General features: G+C 31.4%; 2 non-coding genes across 2 annotated transcripts; one reads left to right on the top strand and one right to left on the bottom strand.

Annotated features, from left to right (window-relative positions):
* The first annotated feature begins 22,294 nt into the window (after window positions 1–22,294).
* On the top strand, window positions 22,295–22,443 carry LOC121214362 (small nucleolar RNA snoR137). The gene has a single exon (XR_005909945.1). It is a non-coding gene; the product is annotated as a small nucleolar RNA snoR137 (small nucleolar RNA).
* Window positions 22,444–24,876: 2,433 nt separating this feature from the next.
* LOC121214339 (small nucleolar RNA R71) lies at window positions 24,877–24,983 on the bottom strand. Its single transcript, XR_005909922.1, has one exon. It is a non-coding gene; the product is annotated as a small nucleolar RNA R71 (small nucleolar RNA).
* Window positions 24,984–25,266: the final 283 nt, after the last annotated feature.

Here is a 25,266-nt window from a genome sequence, read left to right as displayed (position 1 = left end):
GTGCTTTAGAGATTCTCAAGGGATATGAATGCTATTTTTAGAAAACTCTCAATTTCTTCCCCAAGTATAAATAAGCCCTTCTATTCACCTTTCATATCTTCCCTCATATCCTTAAACACAAAAAATTCTCTCATTTTTCTCTCCTCTCTTCCACACCTAAAGTAACCATGAGAATTGGAGGAAGCCACCACAATCAGTCTTCGGGAAATCACCAAATTCATTACGAGTTTTTTCTTTCTTTATCTTTAAATTGTTCTTAGTTATTCAAACATGATTGCATATTGTTTAACTGTTTTTCCTTATTAATGATGACTTAATTTTTAATTAGAATAATTGCAATGATTAAATTCATTTGATTTATGTTTATAGTGTTCTGTGCCTCAATTCTTCATGTTTCCAATTAAAATCATTCATGTTATTCATGCATTAAAATATGTTTGGATGCATTAGAATTAGTTTCTTAATCCTAATCAAATGGTGATTAATGGACACAATAGTTTGAAGGTGCATGCTTAATTTATATCCAATCAAGAATATATTAATGGTTCGTAATAATTTGAGAGAACACTATTACCTTGCATAACTTTATGTTTATGTGATTAAATTGTTTCAAACCTAACCTGTCTATGTTACTTCACATAAAGCCTAAGGAATCCTTAGTTAAATATGAACATAGAAATATACATGTTTTTCTAAGTATAATACTTTGAAAGAACTTATATGAGATTCCAAGTTAATGAATGATCGAATTGCCATGGAATATTTCTTGGAACATTGTTAAACACGAAAAAGAATGAATTGAGTCAAGTGTTGTAATTATTCTAGCTTATTCATGTTATTGTTATTTAAACCTGTGATTTTCTGCTAAACCATCTCATTGCATTTTTCATTGCATTTAGGTTAATTCATTTGCATATATTTGATTAATTCAATTTTAACATTCGCCACCTTAAAAATATGGTGTTTTCTTAACGAACTTGTAAATATTAATTTAACAAATATTGATTTAAACATAGTTCATATCGAGGCGGTAACTCTTTTTAGTTGCTTATTACTTGATAATGGCTGTGTACGCTTGCACATTACGTCGCGAACCAATTTTGTAAGTACAGTTAAGTTTCATATGTATTAGTGTGGTAGCACCTAGAATTGGAATTCAGTTCATCAGATCGGGTTTGGGGTGTTACAATGTGTCCCTATTTAGACGCTTGAATTGCTTGTTGGTAATCTTCGAGTCCACAGGTTGACTTTGAAAGCAAATGGATTCCTTAGGAATTGATCAAGTTTGAAAACCAAATCCATTCTCGAGGTTGCAAATGACTCTTATAAATTTTTCTTTTTCTTTTTGAATGATTGGGTTACAACCTTGGCGAACATTGAAGTAGGTAGAACTAGCACCAACCCCTTGTCTGGTAATTTTTAATTGATAAAATTTTTGGAAAACTCCTAAGAAGAGTGACTCGTTTCGTTGGCAAAAATCAATGAAATAAGTTACCAAAGTCCACTAAGACAACGCTGACAGTTGTCCTGGTGCAATACCATACTTAGTTAAAACTGAGCAAAAGAAGGGGTGTAAGGGTAAGTGGAATCTAACCTCTAATAGAATAAGGGGAAGGATAAAACCTTGGGTGTTGTCACTTAGATGACACCTTTGTGGTATTTCAATGTCGTAAGAAAATTTTGGACAACGGAAGCCTTAGGTTGTTAAGAATAAGTCCTCTTCTTGTTTGGTGGTCCTACATTCATAAATGGGAGTAGAAACTCGTGGACTAGTGTATGCAAGTTCAAAGGGTCCAAGAATGGTGTGATTTTTTGGGGTTAAAACTTGTGCTCTAGGTATGACCTTTACTGTGAACATCCATTCTTAACATTCTTGTATGGAAATAAGAAAAGTATGGAAAAGAAGAGGAGATGAGATTACCTTTAAGAAAATCTGGAATCAGAGAAGATGAAAGTAGATTAAGGAATAAAAAAAGTTGTTAAGAAATCTGAACAGTTTAGAAAAAGTGTGTAAAAAGGGGTTAGAGTCTTTATTTTATAGATATAGACGTGCTCAAGAAGTCACTTTGTGAGAAACTATTTAAATTGTCCAATATAGGACTAACATCTATAAAAAAGGTATGAGTGATGTCCACGCTCAAATGTTTAATCGCCAAAATTTTGATTTCGTTAAAAGCAGTCTAATGTCATATTCTTAATATAATTTTTGAGGAATATGTCAATGAGAAGGAAATTTTGAAGTTTTTAAAAGGGAATTTATATCGTCGTCGATATGTGTGATCTAGGTAATTGATTTCTAGAAGAGATGAAAATTTCAAGGATGAAATTTTGTTAAGGGGAAGAGAGTTGTAACACCCTAACTCTGGCGAGTACAAGGTTTGGTGTATAATCCTAAGGTAATATGATTGGTGAAGTAGGCTTCGCCTAAGTGCCTCTTTCGTTGAATAGAGCGGGCGTATATAGTTATGTGGTTAAGTTAATAAAGGTTCCATGTTAGGTGGCTATATTAGTTGGAATAAGACCAATGGTCATGTAAAATGGTATCGAGAGTTTTAGTTCGCACTAGGGTTATGGTGTGCTTGATTAATTATGGTACCGTGCAAGTTAAGTTGCAAGGTAAGTCAGTCAAGAACCAAATGAATGTAAACCAAAATAGTTAAAAGATAAGGGAATACTCAATTAGGTTTCTTAGAAGTTGTAGACTTTTGATAAGGTAATTCAGTAATGATGTGACATTTTTCAAGTTCCAATAAAGACTTAGATTATAATAATAGATATTCCAGTTTGAGAAATGAGAGTTCTCTTATTCTTTCTTTTAAGGTAAAGTTATCTAAGGCTTAAGGAACAGAAGGCATTTATCTAAGCTAAAGTTGAAATCCCAAATTTTATCAGTGATTGCTTCATGTCAATGTAAGTTTTATGAATCTACATGTTATGCTATGAAAGAGTAGGTTGGAATGAGTGCATAAATAGTAAGATGAATGAGTAAGGCTTTGTATGGGATTCATCTAGGTTTGACATGGTATTATGGTTACTCGAATGAGCTTTAATGGTGTTCCTCTATTTTATAAGTAATGGTTGCTGCGGTATATTGATAAAGGTTGGCATATCCTAGTAAGGCTTGCAATGGCGTAATTTAAAGAAATGATCCTTGGCAAATTCTGTATTTAATTTCTTTGGCGCGTTCAGCATGGCTTGTAAGTGTTATTAGAAATATCAGTAAATCACAGTGTCTCTATGGGCTATGATAAAGTGTTGCACAATACCGTGGTTCGACTGAGAATAATGAAGGAAAGAGATATAGAAGAAGTGATGGGTAAACGTAAAAGAAGTGTAATTTGAGTAAGGATTTTTCTAACTGTATATCAGAAGGAATGTACTTGATATGTTTAGGTGATCAAACATGGATTATGGAACGATGACTTAAAGTTACGTATACAAGAGTGACGGTGATTCGATCGTATGAATCTTTATAAAGGAAACGGGTAAGGACTTATGAAAAATCAAATTGAAAGAGGCAAGTGGCGTACCGAAGATGTTGATGGGTAAGAAATGAGTTTTAAGCAAGACATGGTATCTGACGTGTAAATGAGAATAGAAATTGAGGGAGTATTCACCAGTGATTAAGTTGAAGGTTCAGAACGATATGATCATCTAAATAAGTTACTAGTAGGGGTGAGCAAAATTCGATTCGAAAAACTCGATAAATTTTTCAAATTTTGAATTAAATAGTTTGAGTTATTTGAGTTAATCAAGTTATTTGGATCAACTCGAATAAAAAAATTAAGTTTTTAGATTTAACTCAAATATGAATTACACAATTCGAGTTATCCAAAAATCCGAATAAGAAAAGGCAAAACTACGTCGTTTTGATAAATGCTTACCTTTTCTAAAGTTAAAAGTCAAAACCATTAAGTTAAAAGGCAAAATTACGTTGTTTTGATAAATGTTTACTCATTAAGTTGAAAGGCAAAACCATTATATTGTGTATGTAGTTAAATAATTTTGTATTTTGTTTACTAGTTAAATAATCAGTTCATGTAAATACAACACTGAGCATAAATAATAGGATTCGTTAACTCGACTCGACTTGACTCGAAATTTTTTAACTCGATTTGATTTGATTCGAAAAAAATTTAAATTGAGTTCTGTTGCTAAAATAGGATTTTTCAAATCGACTAACTCGAAATGTTTTGACTCGATTCAACTCGACTCGATCGAATACTCACCCTTAATTACTAGTTGAGATGTGTAGAAATGAAACAGGTAAATGATGTTTTCCTCACTAAGTTCTTACGAACTTATATTGGTGTGTGTTTTGTTACAATGAACTTATATGGATGTGTGTTTTGTTATAGGCAAATTGATATGAGTCTGCGCCAGGAGGAACGATGCCAGGGCTACACTTAAGGAGTGACGTATCAGGCTGTTATGCATACAGAACAAGTTTGGCTATGTGTTCAAAGACTAAGATACTCCTTAGAAATTCACTCGAGGTATTTGTTATAAATTAAGGCTTCAATTTGGATATCATTGTAGTTTAATTACATCGTGTTGAATATGTATTTACTTAAAGTACATGTAATTGGATTTAAACCTTTATCATTTACTAATAAAACATTAATTTTACCACTCAACTTAAGCTTTATTTTAATTTGTTTTATACATTCTAATTTTATTATACATGCTTTATTACCTCTATCAATTGTATATCTATACAATTATTAAAATCCCTTACTAAATTGATGTCACGACTCAACCGACACCAACTCAGTTAGAGAAATTACGAAAATGTTCTTTCATATTTAAAATAAGTTATAAACAATTGTAGTGCATTTATTTCTTAATATGATATATTTACTTGTTTAAATTTTATTTTATTCACAATTGAATTTATTTTTTATTTAAATATCATACATATTTCATGTGTTATTATTAATTAGTTTCAAACATATGTACTTTCTTTATTTATTATGTGTTATTTTTAAATACATCCATGTATTTTAAATACTTAATTTTTAAACACACCTCTATATTTTAAATACATAATTTTTACATACATATACATAAAAACTATATATTTAAAAATAACACACAATAAATAATCACATTCCCACCTCCATTCAAACATACACAGAGATTATTTTTAATAGATCCGTTGCGCGACAGTTAACATGCACATCCAATTATGTGTATTTTAACACACTAACTTATACTTGAATAAAGTAAGAAATAGTGGTAGGGGGGTAATTATTCAATAATCAGTTTGCGATGACCGATTACAACTTGTGAGTTCCTATACTCTTTTCTCATGATTGTAAAATATGCATCTGTGCGATCTTACAATAACACTTACTAAATTTTGTTAAAATATAGTAGTAACAATATGGAAGTATTATCTTCTTTAAATATAGTGAATAATGCATCTTCCAAATTTTATTCTCCAACCCTAAATAAAACTTTAAAAAACACACACAAAATTATAAGTATGACTCCTTTTATTATCTTCAGTGTTTCCTCTATATCTTTAATGGGTTTTTCGAAATTTATCACTCGATTTTTTAAAATTAACAATATATTTCTGTACCGTTAAATCTGAGAGAGATAAACTACAAACAGAGATTTCTTCTTTTCATCTATATTTACTTTATACTTGAGTAATAGAATAACTTTAAAAAATAAAATCATGCGAGGAATAATTAAACAAGTAAATATCATTAAAATTTCCCTATTATCTCCAAAATATTACAAGACAAAATTGGTCAATGTCAAATGTCTTCACTTTTCTTTGGCAAAACTTTTGATTATTTAGCCTCATATTGTCTTCTTCTACTTATACAATGGTAGTGGCTGTCTTTATCCCATCCAACACTTAAACCATGAAAGTCCCCTCTCACACTTTCAACATTACTAAAAGTTATCTTATCTTGTTCCTTTTCTCTAGTAAGCATCCAATACAACATCAATCTTTAATCCATAAAAGAGTTCAATTTAGATAAGCCACAAACAACTTGGATAACACATCCCCTTTAACAAGTCTAGGTCCATTTATTATATTTTGATTTTGATTATTTTAGAGAGATTCATATGTATGACGCTATTAATATTTGTTTAATATATTGGAAAGTTTTACTTAGGAAATAATTTCTGTTTTTATGAGTTAATTAAACACTCAACTAAGATTATAAGTGGAAGACATTTCTAAAGAGAATATAGAGAAAATTTAAAAGAGAATATGAAAGTTAATTATGAGAAACATTGAATGTTGTGGTATTCATAGAAGTTTCATTAACTAAATACAGAAAAAGTAAATTTGATTGAATTAGTAAGAAATAGTTTAAAAATGATTCAATGAATCTAGGCTTAATTAAAAATAACTTCAATTCGTTAAGAAATTCATTTTTCGTGAACTCTCAAATGTTGAGTAAAAAATAATTTTAAAAATAAAATAACTCAAATGTACATTACACTAATCTTTTGAGTTCAATGCATGAATCCACACTCTCAACTTGAATCTTACCAAATTGATGAAGTATATAATAGCTTATAAACAAATATCTCAACGTCTTTCTTTAACGATGTGGAATTTGTATAATTCTTTAAAAATAAATAAAAACTTCCAATAATTTAAACTTATAGTAATGCGGTTTACTGTACCCAACTTTTGTTACCAATGTTGAAGCTCTTTTTAAGGATAGAGCAATTTGGCAAGTTGGGTAAAAATGATGAGAAAAAAAACAAAGTGTAAAGGAAATGACAAGAGCTTAGGTAGAGCTGAGTCAAGAGTCATTTTCATGGACGTCCAGTGAAATATTAAAGTGATGGACACAAATTGGCGGTCACACGCTGATATAATTGATGTCTCTAAGAGGCGCAAAAATTGTGATGAATAATTTTATTCCTTTTCTGGGGTCATTGCTCACTGTTTCTCTAGCTAAGAGATATATAAAATATATGTATGGATACTATTTCGAATATTAAAATATGAAAATGTGGGCATTCATCAGCTACGGACGTGGAGCTTTTTTTTATCTCAAATATATACATGGATTAAAATATTAGATAATATATTTAATTCTTTATAAAAAAAGTGTTATGAATTCTAAACTCTAAAAAAGAAATTATTTACAATGGTAATAAAATTATTTATAAAATCTTAAAATTTCATCAGTATGGCACATCGGATCTTTTGTCGAAGGCTAAAAGGAATGTTTTGAAGAACATTCCAATGTTGGTATAACCTTTTTATTGATGTAACAAAAGCGTCGGCAAAACTTATTTCACCTTATATTGACGGGTTCTTTTGCCACTAAAAGCGCTATCAAGATTTATATTATCTCGACCATGTTTGTAGGGACGCCTTTTGTCCATCCTAAAGGTTCAACATTTTCTAACGGCCTTACTATCGGTCTCTCTATTGATATACGTTCAAATTCCCCTTTTTTTGCTATCGACATTTGCTGACATTTTTGGCCGTCAGTATATATTATTAACTTATACTAACAGTTCTATATCTGTCAAGGCCTATTTCAATTTTTTTAAAAAAAATTTCATAACAATTATAATTTTATTTGTAAAAAAATATTATAAGATGTATCTAAAAATTAAAGGAAACTACAATTATTTTATATTAGTAAAATATAATTTATATAAATTCATAATAAAGTTGACATACAATATGAATTAAAACATGTCCAAGTGTTTACAAAAATTAACAAAATATAAGAATGTGTTCAAGCAGAAAGAGGTTTCTTAAAACTACAAATCTCCTCGTTAGAACCATGGGTGTCCCTTGAGCTTTGATATAAGCTACATGTACATATATACACTCAATAAAATATTAACCAAAACATAACCCATCGTAATACCTTTATGCTATACCCTACACAATGGATTCACCACAATATATATATGTTACATAGCCAATAAAATGAAGAGGAAAAAAAATCAAATAAACCACTTCTTTGTAATAGAAGAAATAACCAAAATTCTTCACCTATACAATTATATGCATTAAGCCATCCTTTTGTATTCACAAATGACTCTTCATTTCAAAATTATTCCTTAATGAAATTATAAACTAACTCGTGAATTAGAGCCATGAGCACACCTCCATATTTTTGGATCAGCATTAGCATATTTCTATGAAAAATGGCAATCAGAAACCTGATAAACAAAAGCTAATGCGATAAACATAGTTCGAAAAATGATATTCAGACCTTTATGGTTAACTTGTCATAAACAGAATCACCACAATCTTTCTTAGCTTTGAAATTTGATCGATACTCCCTCAAAAATATAAATAAATATCCCTCCATGCAATTTGGCCGAGGGTTATCCTTCTATGGAGACTAAGACTTACATAAATGTTCTTATTGATAGTATAACAGAAAAGGAGATAAGGTGATGGTGTTTAGAATTAAAACTTAATATATAGGGTTGTTCTGGCCATTTGTTAAATCAAGAAATGTGTTTGGTGTTAAAAATTAATATATGTTTATAAAAAGCCTATAAAATTTTAAAAAATATATAAAAATTAAAAATATAAAAAATAAAATATAAAGAACTAAAATTTTATGAATTTATAAAATATATATTCAAAAAACTAAAAAAAACACGTCTACAATGAATTTAGGCACATGGTTGTTCAAATGCATTTGAATCTAAGCAACCTTTTATCTAGGTTCATTTTTGATGTAATTTTTTTAAATATTTTTTTACTAATTTATATATTTTATTTTTTTAAAAATTATATATATATTTTAATTTCAAAATAATAATATAAATAACTTGATATGTTATAAAAAAATAAAAAAAATATAAACTTACTAGAAAGTACATATGAAATGAATCTAAACAATGCCCATATTCAAATGTATCTGGACAACAATTTGTCCAGGTTTATTCATGATGTGAAAAATATTTTTTTATTAATTTATATATTTTCAAATATTTTTAAAATTTTTTTAATTTATGTTCATAATGTGGCCTATTGAGAGGTTGCCACGTGCCACCACTGGCTTAGCTATCAATACCATATCAACATAAATTAATGGTGTTAGCAAGGGCGAAGCCAGAAAATTTTTTTAGGGGGCGAAATGAAATTTAATTTTTAATAGTCTATATTTTTATAATTTTTAAAGGATTAAATTAAATTTTTATAATTTTAAGGGGGGCTAAAGTGTAAGTTTATTTTTACTAATTTAAAATTATAAAACCTTCTTAAAGACCAAAACAACAATTTTCCATTTTAGGAGAGTCTCCCCTTGATTCGCCTCTTGGTGTTAGTATAGAGGTACCAATTGAAAAGATCACTGAACACAAATTAAGGTACCAAATAAGTCCAAAAACAATTAATTAACATTATCTAAAATCTCATTCACAAATTTACGACATTATTGGCAAGACGCTTGATATGTTTATACGGCATATGTTACCCTCTCCAAATGCTTTTAACAAATAAAATCAATTTACGTGGCTAACTCAAAATTCAGTTTAAATTATTTATATGATTATTCTATTCTTAAAAGCTAGTGCGAATCTTATTATATTTCTTAATTAGCCCACAAAATTATAAAGATTTTTGAAGCTTAAATACAATATTAATGAGTATAGAATGTGCATGACTAAGATCTCAAAATATGTGATATTATCTACATTAATAATATTGACGGAATCCACTCTCATAATTTAATTATATAAAAATGTAGTAGTTTCATAATTATGAGCAAGTTTCCTAGTAATAGTTGGTTGTTTGTTTGTCTTTTTTGCACCAATCAAACAAATAGGAAGAATCAGATTAAGAGTAGTATAATTAAGCATCAATAGCTATAAAAATTGGTTTAGATAATGACATGTTTTCAATCAACTCCTGCATAAACAAGCAAGAGTTGAAATAGATTTCATGCTATACATTCATTTCCACACAACTGCTTAATAATATGAATATACTTGCAGTAATATATATAATAAATCTTATATTACTATCAAATATATGTTTAAAAATAATGTATAATAAACAATGAAACGTATGGCTTTAAAATTTATTAATTATAATAACACGTGAAATAATATATGTAACTGATGGAATTATACATATTAAAATAAAAATGTATAAAACACATCAAAATAAAGCTTTGACTGAGTGATAAATTTAAGGTTTCACTAATTTAATGAGTGTGAGTTCAAATATTATTATATATATTTTATTAAAATAAAAAAATTAAAATACTCTCAAACAATATAACTCATTTAGATTATGAAATAATTTTCTTAATTGAGTAGGTGCTTGATTGACTCCTGACACCAACTCAGCCAAAATTTTGTATATTAAAATAAAACTTTAGTGAAACAGAAATTTAAGATTTTACTAATCTAATTTGTGTAGATTTAAATCCCATAATAAGCATTCAGATTTCATCTATTAAACAATGCCATGATTGGTGGTTGAAATGGATGATCTCAGTCTGTATTGTATGGAAAGAATTCCAAGTTGCACCATCAACTTGCCAACTTCCTATGTGACTGAAAAGAAAAGAAAAATCAAAACCTTGCAATACAGCAGTCAGTCATGTTGTATTATCTTGAAACTTGTAGTTGTGAAATGCGTACACACCCATCAGCTGCTTTTTATATTTTGTCTGGCGAGGTTTTAATTTTTTAATGGTGTTTTCTTGAATGCAACTCTGTGCTGTTTTCAATATTGAATTGCAAGATATAAAAGAAATGAGCAGCTTGTTTTTTTTTTTTTTTTATGTATTGGTCTGCAACAAGAATCGTGAGATTATTAGGTTGGTGGTTTTTCTATCTCATAACTATCGTTGTCGTGTAAGGGATGAGAATTTCAATTTTGGAGATTAATAGAAGACTGAGAGACAGATGCTTAATGATAATTAATTAAATTCATAATGCTCATCATTTCGTCTTTTCTGATAGTTGTTAAATTATGATCAATAATCAATAATCAATAATCAATAAATGGCTCACTCATCATCATCATAATTTTTGAAATATTATTTATTAATCAACCAAATTTGGCCAACATGTCTGCATCAGTATTACTAACTCTTGGAACAGCTTTAATTACCCAGAATCAAACAACAAACCGAAACATAAATCTTTAACCTGCCAAGCAGCTAAATTAGGTTTAGAGATCCAGTTAATTTGTAGTATACAGTCCATTCGGATGCCAAAATCATGAGGACAGCCTCCTTGATGGCATACAACTCAGTCATGCTTGGTTCAACATAACCCACCTGCTTCAAAAAACATTCAGTCTACAGCAGACCGCCAATACCAGCTTGCTCGTAATCTAAATTTTTTTAGATCTAAATGTTATTCAAATTAAATCCTTAAAATTGCATAAACAATTATTTTAGTATCTTTAAAATAATATGATTTTTACAAACATAAACCTACTTGATATAAATTTGGAGTGTCATGAACCTTGAGAAAGAAAACATGAAAAACAACTGATAAATTGATTTTTCCCTCTTAATCTCTTCTCTTACTTACAGTTTTGTATCTGTAACCCTAATAGGTAGAGGGATGATCAATTTATAATGATCAACTTTTAATCTAATACGTCCATAAAGTAACTGAATCAATTGATAGAATTCATATTCTATTCAATGTAAAACTCTTATTCCCTTTAAATTGTGTCACATAATTTTGGACTTAATTGGGTTCACAATAATAAGCTAAAAATCTTACATTCTCTCACTTGACCCAATGAGGTAAAGCACAAACTTTAATGGAATAAACATTGAGCTCTCATAAAATTAACACTCGTCATAATTATCATATTATAGTTAATTGCAAATGTGAGTTATGGCAGTTGTATAGCTCAAGTCACATACTTCCATGTACTACAACATTACAATTCAATATAATAGATCAGAATGTTAAAATATTATAAAATTTCAATCATCAATACAACCAAGACCCAATGTTTTTACATGGTCTTTAGTCTTTGGTTGTAAGCCTTTAGTTAACTAATCTACAATCATAAGATCAATTTGGATATGCTCTATAAGCACTTTTTATTTTTGAACTTCCTCCTTAACGGTAAAATATTTTAATTTCATATGCCTTGCACCTTCAGAATACTTATCGTTTTTGGAGAAAAATAATAATGCGGAATTATCACAGTAAATTTTTAGCAGCTTGATAATGGTGTCAACTACCCCAAGTCCTAAAATAAAGTTCTGCAGCTATAGTGAATAAATAGTAGCCTCAAAACATGCCACAAATTTTGTTCCCATCATAGATAATGCAATGATAGATTGTTTAGCACTTTTCCATTATATGGCTCTTTTAGCAAGTAAAAATAAATAGCCAAACATAACATTCCTAACATCCCTCAGGATATGAACAGTGTCAATTTGGGTTGACACGTGTTCAAAATTTTTAGAGTAGACAAAAATAGAATTATTAATGTTAGTTGGAAAGGTAATTAGATATTATAAGAAATTAAAAATACTTTCTAATTTAGGGAAATTAATTTAAGGAATGGACTAAATTGTAGAAAGTATGAGAAGTGTTGGGCTATAGTGCAAAAATTAGAAATAAGAAATAACTAGATTAAATGAATGAGAAAAGCGCAAGGGTTAGGAGTGTAATTTGTCCATAAAAGTACATAAATGAGTAGATGATGTTGGAAGTAAATAGGTATCATAAATATGGCATTGGGATGATCGAAATTTTATTAATTAAATATTATTAAAAAAAAGAACAAAAAGATCAGTAGATATTTTTAGTGCATAGAAAGATGTCAAGCTTCTCCTACAAGTCTCTCTCTCCATTTTTACTAAGTTTTGCTTCATTTTAGTCCCTCTATTTTCAACCCTTTTCCAAAACTTTAAACTCTAAAATTTCTTCATAGATTGTTAGTAAAATCAAAAGGACAAGTCCATAATAAGCTTATCATCTTGTAAACTAGCTAATAGCCATTTTGGTGGAGAAATAAAAGTGAAGAAAAGTTAGGGATTAGGAAAATTACTATGTGTGCGAGTGATAGTGGCACTATGGTGTAAGTGAAAGTGATATTACGCGCAAGTGTTAGTGGCACTTCAGTGTAGAGTGAAATCCCCACATCCGTGCAAAGAATAGTAATACTTCTGTGCATATTATTGACATTTCCGCATATCCTATTGTGTTCTATTAAGTCTACAATTAGGCAATTGAATTACAAGGTAAGTGAACTTAAAAGTGACTTTGGTAAGTAGCTTGCAACTCGTTGAATTAGTGTCTTACTATAGTTATTATTGAAACAAATTTGTGCACGGTAATAGTTATATATATGTTTATATGTGTATATGTAAGGAACCAATTTTAAATGTTTTGTTTAATTCTTGATATACTTACTAAGCTCTTGTGAACTTAACGCGTTTCTTTTCAAACATGTAAGTGTGGTCTCGTTTTGAAGCTCTAGAGGAGAAGCTAACATCCAACTCATCTCATTACGAAATCAAGCCTTGAAAAGAGTATCTTAAATTTTTAGACTTTAGTTTTTGGCATCTACTTAGAGATAGGTTGGAAATGTTATGGATGATTTCAATGAAAGCTTTGGTGCTTTTAGTTCCTTATGTAAATCATGCAAATTGGTTTGGTATGTTAGAAATTGAATTGAATTATGAGTTATTCTAAGGTTGGAAATTGGTATGTTTGAATGGTTAATGGTTGACATGGATATTATATATTATTTAGATGTTTTCCTAAGTGTTAGGGAGCCAAAAATTTGCCTAAGTCTTAAGGTGACAGGATTGAGGTCGCGACATCAGGCTCTATGAAGTTGCAACGAGCTCAAGTCAGAGAGTGACATCACGACATGAAATTTCATGAAGTCGTGATGAGCAATATTTTAGACTTTACAATTTGGTCCCTAAACAACCTCCAATCACCTTGAGAGCTTTCATAAGCTCGTTTTAAGTTCGAATAATTGTTTGAATCATATGTTAATTGTATTTTAAGCTTAACAACTTGAAAAAAAATTAAATTGATTTGGAATGATCGAAGTTGCTTCGGCAATGAATGTGACTTCCCAGTACCTTGACTCAACGATCGGGTTAAGTAAAGAGTTACATTTGGTGGTATCAGAGCCTAAGATTTTTTTATTCTTGGGTCGAAAATAAGTCTAGAAGTAGATGCCGTATAGGAGATAACAATGTGATGAGATGAGATTTTTACTAATGAAGTTTAATTTGCGAATTATAGATTGAAAAATGTTGAACAATTCTCGAGAAACAACTAATGAAGAGTGAAAGAATAGAGCCTTCAATGCAAATTGAAGAGGCAATAGACCATTACTTTGAGCTCGAAATGAGCCAGAAAAGCCCGTAAATTTGGGGCCTGCTAGTGAAGACAGGAAAAATCAAATACCTGAATCCAATATAAGTGTATGAGTTTAACTAGAACAAATTCAGCTTAGGGAAGAAATGTCGACTCATGAGGCATTCTTCTAAACTTTAAATCAGTTACTTTAGCAGTTCATGAGAGCTGCTACAACTCCTCCAACTCTAGCCCCAACTCTGCCTCCACCTCCGCCTCCTATTCAGCCTATGCTCATATTGGTACCTTAGCCTCATCCCTCTATTTCTAGTTATCGACCTCTTTCAAAGCACACAAGCCCTTCCAAGAACACTAATGAATCCCGCTCCTCGAGGCTGACTTTCCCCACCAATATTGATACATTAACGCCTCTAAATCTTTGTAAAAAGAATTGGGAAGTAAAAAGTAGAACATCAAATATAACAGAATAGCTTGTAAGATTGATTTAATGAATACGACCTTACCACCCTACGAGAGGCACCGATTATACCAATTGCCATTTTTTCCAAGAAAGTGATCTTTAATATCCCAAAACACACGCTTTTTGTTACTCCCAACAACGACAAGCAACCCCAAATAATTTCTAGGATCTGTAGTATTGCAAACACCCAACACTCCCTTAATAGTAGCACGCATACCATGGTTAACGTTCAAACTAAAATAAACAAGGGATTTGGCAAAATTGATTTGCTTCCCGAAACACCACTCATATTCCTGTAGGATGGCCACTACATTATTTGCCCTCTCGATAAAAGACATGCCAAATATCAAATCTTCATCTACAAAGAATAAGTGGGAAACCTGAGGACCCCCTAACTTACTTGTACACCTGTCAAAAGGCCATCATTACATGCCACCCTACCCTTCGCTACAAAATAAAAACAATAAGGAACTCAGAGGGTCTCCCTGACGAAGGCCACGAGAAGGGATAATGGATTTTCTAGCCTCACCATTCACAATGACTAAATATCTGACATTTCGGACACATCGCATAATCAACTCAACGCAACAACTCGAAACCCAACCTAATCACAATTGCCTGCACTAACTGTCACTTTACTCTATCGTAAGCCTTACTCATATCTAACTTTAAAGCAAAATTACCCCAAAGGTCCCTCCATTTCTTTTTAAAGGAATTCAATAATTCAAAAGCAACAATGGCATTAATAGTGATCAATGGGCCCAAAACAAAGGTGCTCTACCCCTCATCAATGCAATGAGGCATAATCTTCTATAATCTATTCACAAGCACCTTAGAAATAATCTTAAACAAAACATTACATATGTTGATTGGTTGAAAATGTGTCATATTTTGAAGATCACATTGGTTTGGGATAAGAAAATGTTGGTGTCATTAATCTCAAAAAGGGAACCACCATCATTAAGGATGTGTAAATAACAATCGCAAACATTCGTACCCATGATATGCCAGAATTTCTAATAAAATAAAGCGAGCAACCTATCACAACCCATAGCCTTAGAAGACCTCAACCCCCGGATAGCCATCAGAACCTCTTCTATGGTGAAAGCATCATACAAGTAGGCGCTCATGTCATCAATAACACGAATTGAGATACCATATAATAATTGGCTTATGTCCCCCCGATCTTGAGTCATAAACAAATCCGTAAAATATTGGCATGCCAATCTAACAATCTCCCTTTCCCCCTCAACCATATTCCCAGTAGCATCCTCAATACTGTGCAAAGTGTTGGTGCATTGCCGTTGCGTTGCAATGCTATGAAAGAACGATGTATTATAGTCCCTATGACGCAACCATATTTTTCGAGCCTGCTACTCCCAATATCTCTCAGTTTTATCAATCTCAATATCAATATGCATCTTAGCCAGCACCATACTTCAAGAGCATCATCATCAAAGCATATTCGTAAGAGCATGAAGATGCTCCTACAAATGGTGCATGTACGTTGTGGACTCGCCCCAAACTCTCCGAGCCCATACCAAAAGCCCCTTACTCATCGAATGAAGACGACCAGGAACAGTGCCAATTGAAGCCTCCCAAAGATGTCAAACGTCAACCTCGCAAGTCTCTTCCAATAGGTAAGAGGCCTCAAACCTAAATTTTCGAGTCCTAAACCCTATCATAAATGTAGCAATCGTGTCAAGAAAAAGCGAGCAATGATCTGAGATGGAATACACATGGTGAGTGAGTCTGTAATCTGAAAACAAATTCCTCCACACCAACTAAGCTACACCCTATCAAGTCACTCCCGAATATTATTCTGAGGGAGTTTACCCCTCTCTCACGTATACCAATGTCAAGTATACCCCAAACCAAACAACTTAGTGTCCTCAAGCACATAGTGAAAAGAATCCATAAGCCTACTATCCTGAAGACACCTCATTTTTTTCATAAAAAAATAGAACTTCATTAAAATCACCCATAACAAGCCAAGGGTAGTCGCCATTAGCCGCTAAGTGTCTCAAAAGATCCCACGATTTCGAACGTCGACTTTCAATCGGTGAACTTCCAATGATTACCTTCAGAATCATCATTCATTAGCAAATCAATGTGACTAGAAGAAAAACTACACAATATAATTGCATATGTCTCCTTCCAACATAAAGCCAAACCTCATCGCAAACCATTACTACTAACTTCGATACCACAAGAAAAGCCCAAACCCCTGCAAACTTTTTCCATCCGACTACTCTGAATCTTTGTCTCAATGAAAAACACCACACTTGGGTTGAAGTCCTTTAACATATGTCGAAGGCATTGTATTGCCAGACAGTTCTCCAACCCTTAGACATTCCAACTTAAAATTTTCATAGCGTCTGACTACTTTGCCCAAAAGAGCCAGTCGATATTCCAAAATCATGAACGGTAACACACTCATCAGAAGGTTCCTCAGAATCCATTTCCACAAAAACCAAAGGAACCCCATATTGACGGGATTGTTTTTCCCATCTTTAACTTCCACAAGATAATCCTCTTTTAGAAAGTCGAGGTTCAGGTTGTCATTTTTCTTACCCGTAGGAACACAATTCGGACGCCCTCTAAATGTAACCCTAAAATAATGTCCATAGGGTTTGCCAACGTACTATTGCAGAAGAAACCATGTATGATTGCCTAAGTAATCACCAAATCACTATGGAAAGACTGCTGCACATTATCCATCTAGAAAACAACACCCTCCTCTCGAATCTAACAACTTGTCCCTACCGTAGCCTTCCTAGGGACAGCCCTAATCGACAAATCCCATTCAAGCGGTAGGTCTTTTTTCCCATGAATTATGCGAATAGGACAAAACCCTTTTGAGTGGCCCAGTTGACCACATAGAAAACAGAAGACAAATAATCAATCATATTGAAACCGAGCATAGAAACTGGGAGTTTGAGACAAAATAATTTTCTTTCTTCGCTTTAACGGTTCCCTGATGTCAATCCAAACCCTGATCCACAGGAAACCCTTATAGTCAGTACCCATCACCTTCAAATCATAGTCTAAGAATGTTCCAAGAAAATTTTTGAAATTTCACGCCATGGCTTCCGAAATCAAACCGGGCGACAAACCGTTGACCTGAATTGGGAAATCAATAAAAATCAATGAAACTATCAAATGATCATCCCCCTTGCGCAGGCGATGAAAAACCAACAAATGACCATTGAAGGTCTAGAGACTCCCCTCCAAAAATATGTCAAAGTCAATTTTATAGTAAAATCGAAACAGAAACCTCTTGTCCCCCAAATCAAAAATTGTGACACCACCATGAGGGTGCTAGAGATTGGTAAGAGTTGTCTTCATGGCTTGAAAATGAATCACGCTGGCGATTAGAAAACTGCTTACCACACAAAATTCTTCCACATGCGCATTGTTCGAATCACCCAAATCCACCGTCCGCCCTCCACATCGCCGTCGTTAAGCCAAAGCCCTGCCAAATCCCTTTACATCGCACCATTATCACCACTACTACCCATCGCATGCCCACATTGTCGAAATCCACAAGAGAACAAACCATACAAAAGAGAATCACCGCTGGAAAACAGCAAAATACCCAAAGGAAACCATGCCAGAATAGAAGATGAAAGAAACGTACCTAATCAGCAGACTTGGACTTTTGTGTTTTGGAAATAATTTATAAGTTGTTCCGCACATTTAAATAACACGTTTATACTGAGTTTGATTGGAGTAATTTTCTTTCACATGTTTTAATAATTGGTTAGCCACAAATTAATCACAAGCAATAATATTTAGTCACTCACATGACTTGGTTATGATGAAGAGAAGAACAACTTTTCATTTATTTTGAAGAGATTTTACTTTTTACAAGTGTTTTTGTTCATTTTTTTAATTGTATGTTTAAATTTGTATTAATTACTCTTTATTTTATGTTTAACTATTAAAAAATATGTGTTAAATAAACTTTTTATTCATGCTATTACACTAGTAACTTAAAAGTATATTTAATTTTCAATTTAAGCATTTTCTAAATGGGATAATTAAACTGACGGCCTCCCATGTTTTTTTTACTAAATTTATAAAGGACATTTGATTGTAATAATTACTAAAACAGTCGTCCTAATTTATATTAAACAGAAGTAAATACTTACAATTTTAATTTGAATTTATTGTTTCACTCTACTGTAAGTAAATAACAAATATTATTTTTTTCCTACAAATTAAATAACTTTGGAAAAGATACATTAATTTATAAATATGTTTTTAATACTTATAATATAATTTGCATTAAGTAATTAAAACAAATTATAGACAGTATTATTTTAAATTAATTCAACAAAAGTATTAGATTTAAATGCAAATATTTATTTGATTATTATGATAAGAAAATGTATCAACATAAAATTCATATTATTTCGTTCATTAAATTATTAAAACATTACATGTATAATTTAAAATGTAAACTATGTTTTTCATAGTTGTACAAATAATTAAGAAAAATATTATTTTTATATAGTAATATTATTTCCATTATTAACTAACAACTATTAGGTGCAATGATACTTCTAAAAGAACATGCAAATTCGAATCTTGAAAATAATATTAGAGAAGTTATAAATTTCAAACATAAACAATAAAATATCGTTTCTAATATTACACATGCCCTACAATTACATGAAATAATTTTTTTACTATATCATTTACTAAGATTTGTGCATATATATACATAAATAAACAAAATAACTTTTAAAAACAATTAATTTTTGACATAAATTAATTCATCACATCTAATGCAATTTAGTATTTTATATTATGCTTTTGATATTTAGTACTTAGAATTAAATATTAGTAAAATAAGTGTTTTTTGACACAGTGTTGTGACCCATTAGACCTATACAGGCCTTAAGTAGTTCTAATATATTAAATTGAGTATGTAGGATGAAGACCTATAGGCCCAATTGATGTGAAAGCAAGGGACGAGTGATGCACAAGTTTTTGAGTCGCCAAAGCATGAAACAGAATCAAGAAGGCAAAAAAATTGATGTCGTGTCGCACCATGCAAGGGCTATGCAACGACATAGGTTGACGTGATGCCTAAGGATGCCAAGTTGTCTGCACAATCGACTTTATACGAAGCCCTAGGACTTGACAAAAACCTAATTTGGGCTGCCAACACTTCTATAAATAAGACCTTAGGGGTTTGATGTAACGAAGTTGTCTTAGACACACTCAAAAACCCTAGTAGTGTAGGAGTAGGATTAGATTAGCTTTCTTTCAGCTTTTCTTAACTATTTGTTTTCCTCTTGGAATTGGTTTCGATCCAAGAGTTATTTTATTTTATTATAGTATTTTAGTTTATTTATTCTTTGAATTCGACATATTTCATTTTTCCAATCAATAAATTTGCTACTCCGCTCTCCATTCAATATCAGTCCACGATTATTTTAATCACGCAATTCAATCGTGTTCTTTACATGATTTATTCAGTTGTGATAGAGATTATGAATAACATGAGTGGCTAAATCTCTTAGGGGAGATTAATGAGTGGATGAGGATGTGATTAATAGGGGATTTAGGGTTTCTTGAGAGGATTAGTTGGTATAAATACGTATTCTTAAACCTCAGGCTTGACAACCCGAGTAAATTGTACTTTACCCTGGTTGAGAAAATGAGGTCGAGAGATAAGCGAGTATCAACCAATTGATTAATTAGTTAGAGACTAAGAGGTAATAAGTGGTTAATCGATAGCTAATCCACTCTAGAATCCTAATTCAAAATTAATTATAAACCCTAAAATGAGTTAATTTTCTTGATTGGTTTATTAATTTTAATCGTTTGTTATTTTTCTTGTTTATTTGTTTTAGTTATTTAAATTCTCTTATTACTCTGTTTTATGGTTTATCGTAATGTAGAATTTAATTAATACTATTTAGACTTATTATTGTAAAAAAGGTTTTTATAAATTTATTCCATCCTCCCTCAAGTATAATCTTCAGAATACTTCCAAATGTTTTATTTTAAACTATACTATATTACAATTTAACCCGTGCACTTGCGGACGCTGCCATTTTAATCTTATATATTTTTAATATGTTAATTTTACTATAAAGGATAACTCGTTTATAGACGTTCACTAATCAAATTACACTTATTCTAATAAGAACACACTTTAATTTATAATAACTAACTTTCAATTTTTTTCCATACTTTCTTAGTAACTTAAATTAATTTTTTTATGGAAAGTATCTTAATTTTTAAAGAATAATTTGTTTATATATTTTATCATACCATTCATTAAAATATTTAAAATTTAAAATAATTTAATATATATTTATATATAATTAATTGTTGCATCGCATGGATATACAACTTAGTATTATACATATATATATTTTTTTGGTAATTATCTTGAAGTAAAGCTTGTTGTTCCTTAATTCAAAACCCAAGTAATTTAGAAAAATTAAACCCATCCTATCCTGAGCTGACCCGCAACCCAATTTTTGGAAAACAATCTGATCCAATGGGATCGGGCCCCCTACTTTCTTTGTGATAAAGGAAAACGAAAATGAAAAAACTGGCTTGTCTCAGTCTAAGATATAAAAGAACTTGGGCCGGAGATTTCTGAATGGGCGGAAGCAAACGGTTAAACATCCAGCTTCTCATTGAAAGAAAATTTCCCAAGTTGGAGATTTCTGGGAAGGTCTTAGCTAGGCTGATGGTTGAGAAAATTTCCTTTCTGAAATCGTGAAATTCGTGATGCCTTTTCTTTTTTAAATCAATTAATAAAAAAATTTGCAATAATTACTTATTGGATAAACTACAATTACACTTATATCTACTATTTAACTGTTGCTTGTATATTTTTATTCCCTCACCTAAGATAAGCCGAAAAAAACAAGAGGAAAATGGAAAAGAAAGTAGGCTTTAGTCTAGCTTGTTTTAATTGGACTCCCTTATAGTTCAATGGCAGAGTGTCAGCTTCTTAATCTAACGGTCCTGCGTGAGAGCACTATTTTTTTTTTAACATTTCGCAACTATTGTATCAATTATTTAAGAGCCCAAAACCTCTAGGCCCATACAACGATCTGTTGCTAAATTCAATCTCAATGGCTTTTTGGTCATTTTATTCTAAATTTAGGGTTTTCAGTCCTGCAACACACAATCACCGCTATAAAAGCTCCAACCCTTGCTAAGCAGATGACATAACCTGCCCTGTAAGCCCAACTGGGGCTACCTTATTTGATATATTCCATTTTTCAAAATTCTATCTTTTCTTCTCAGTCGCTTTTGATAGGCGTTGCGTTCTTCAGTAGCTTTTATCAGAATCCTGAAGGGCGCGTCAACGAAAGCGTAAATCACCTTCAATTCCAACGATTCATTAAAAATCTGCATGCTACGCGTTTTTCACAGCGAATTGTAGCTTGTAACGAGTTGGATTCTGCCATTTTGATAATTTCAATTCGAACCAGATCTGTTTTTCAAAGTTAATTCATTTCTGAAAACCTAGTACTGTCAGTAATTTTAAAGTTATTGTAGATTAAAGTTGCTTCTTACTGGTGAACGCTCTCAGATTTAACAGTGAGGGATGTTCATGTTTCCGAAGCATAAATTAATCTGTTTTTAGCCAGTTTTAAACAGCGTTGTGCGTTATTATCTTAAAAGCACTGCGCTACCTGTCTCCTGGTATATATTTATTAATATTTTTTGTGATTATTTTCTGTTTCCAGATCCTAATGTTTTGGTTGTTGTGTACGGTCTTTTTGTAGTTGTTTTAAATTTTGAATTAAAAGTTGGATTTATTTAATTTTAACTAGGAAAATCAAGTGTATGTTTGAAACAGTAAATTAAGATGCTCTTAGAACCGAGATTTAATTTATAATCACCGAAAATGAAGCCTTGGTAGTGAATTATGCACTGTAGTTAAGACCTGGGTTGATTTGAATTTTGAAGATAACGGAGAAAAGAAAAGTAAGTCATAGTAACTCGCACGAACAGCTTAAATGGTAATCTATGAGTCAATAGACAAGAAACTGGCCTTCGCTTGGTTTGGGGGGGGGGGGATTGCCTCAACGCGCTTTTGTATGGTTACGATGAAATTAGCAGTAGTTTTGAACGACATGACCTTAAAATGAGCATATCTTGCAACAAACGGATTGAGCATCAAATTTTTGAAGACCAGGCTTAAAGTTTTACCATGCACTTAATGGAAAACTTGACAGAACATTGTGAAGGTGATTGTGTTAGCCCGTTTTGAGTTTAGTAAGTAAATCACTTGTAAAATTTGACCCAAGCAAACTCATGTACGTGTTTGACTGAATACTATCTTATAATTCACACTAGGATATAGTTTTTCATCTTTTAAAAGTTATACTAAACTTGTATTGATAAATTAAGAAGGGTTTAAAATAAAGATTAATAATTATGTTAACTGGTTGTTATAGTTATCTTAATCATAAACTCGTTTTAGTTATCAATTAACAGTCTATAAACATGTGATCGGTTAAAATAAAGATAATTATGGTAATTAGATAAAATAACTATGACAACTAATTAACAATACAATTAAAAAATTAATTGAATTATGTATTCGTTCTTTAGTCAGAGTTAGTAAATAAGGGTTAAACTAATAAATTGATTTGTGATATGTATAAATATATTTGATTCTATCAATAGGGATAAAAACGTAAAACTTACTGTTGATGTCATTTGTAATTGATTTGGCCCCATGAAACTAGATGCAAACACCTAAGCGTGCATCAAAAATTTTATTACGTAAATGGGTATCCATGTGAAATAAATCTGAATAATCAATAAAGGGATTATTGGTTTAATGGTATATACATGTTAAAGATATTGATGTTGAATTGGTTAATGATTAATATGTTTATGTCGAATACTAGTCGTTTATATTTTTTTTTATTATTTTGAGTTACTTTAGTATCAATGAGTATACATTATTCAATTATGGATTTGTTTGTTTTCGTGTGTAGGTCTCGAATAAAAGTTATAGTAAATTCATGGTCAGGCATTTGCTAAAAATTGTAGTGGCAATGTAGGTACTTTTCGACACTTAACGAGTTTTTTTTAAGTCATTTTGTATTTAATTATTGCATTTTTTATTTTTATAACTTAGATTCAGTTTATTGTAAAATAAGTCTTTTTACACGTAACTTTAGATTTAACCCATCCTCTATTGGGTACGATTTAGACCTATTATTGTAGAAATAATTTTAGATTTAATCTATCTTTCTTTGGGTATGATCCTCGATGTATTTTTAGTATCCCGTTGTACAATACTATATTACAATTTGACTCGTATACTTGCAGACACCGCTATTTTAATTTCATATATTTTGCTGCAGTATTTCCAGTCCAAACGTTTGCATATTTGCGGTGGTCAAGTTGTTGGCGCCACTATCGGGAGGCTTTGACATTAGATTTAATTTCATTTTCTGCAAGTAGTAGGATAAATAGGAAATTTGAAAATTATAGATACAAATTTTATTTTTATTTTTGTGGCTTTTTTTCTGTTTTCAATTTTAACTTTTATTCTTTGTGTTTGATTTCAATATATGACCTGAACTGGGAGCATTCCAATCGAGCCACACTCTAATTTGGAGCGATTGTTAAGACAAAATTGTCAACTGATGCAAAATGATCCACCCATGGTAGTTGATTTACCTCGGGAGAACCCTTTATTTGATGATTCACTTGAACCACGAGCACAAGTTCGTGGAGAGTTACTGATGGTTCAATAAAGGACGTTGCACGATTACGCACTACCAACATTAGAAGTCGTCCGAGGTAGCATTGAAAGATCGACAGTTAATGCTAATAATTTCAAGATCAAAATGACTACAATTCAAATGATCCAAAACACCTTACAATTCCGAGGGAACATGATGGAGGACCTGAACCAACAGTTGAAACAGTTTCTTCAGCTCTGCGATACCTTCAAGTATAACGGGGTAACTGATAACACTGTTTGTCTTCGATTGTTCTCCTTCTCCTTATGTGATAACAAAGTTGATTGGTTGGATTCATTGGATCCTGATTCCATAACTACATGGGAAGAGTTAGCTGAAAAGTTTTTACAAAAATGATTTCCCATCAGCAGAACTATTCAACTTAGGCGCAATATTGTGAATTTTAAGCAGATGGATGGCAAAACTTTCTACGAGGCTTGGGAATGATTTAAGTTGCTGTTAAGGAAGTGTCCTCATCACAGAATGAAAGAGTGGCTCTGCATACAAATTTTTTACAATGGATTGGACAGTAATCTAAGGTCTAGTTTGGACAGCACATCCGAAGTTGCCCTTATGAACCACACATACGAGCGAGCCTGTCAGTTAATCAATGACATGTTCATGAACTTGTATATGTGACCTAACGAGAGATTCTCATACAACCCAAAACCACCAATGGTGAAAGCTATTAGTAAAGGGGGTTAAGTATCAACAAATTTTAGAGAAATTAAACCTTTTAGAGATGACTGTTAAACTTTTAATAACGGA

The sequence above is a fragment of the Gossypium hirsutum genome, chromosome D01, assembly GCF_007990345.1.
Source record: "Gossypium hirsutum isolate 1008001.06 chromosome D01, Gossypium_hirsutum_v2.1, whole genome shotgun sequence".
Lineage (NCBI taxonomy): Eukaryota > Viridiplantae > Streptophyta > Magnoliopsida > Malvales > Malvaceae > Gossypium > Gossypium hirsutum.
The sequence above is the reverse complement of the archived record's forward strand: the minus strand, read 5'-3'. Positions and strand labels throughout refer to the sequence as shown.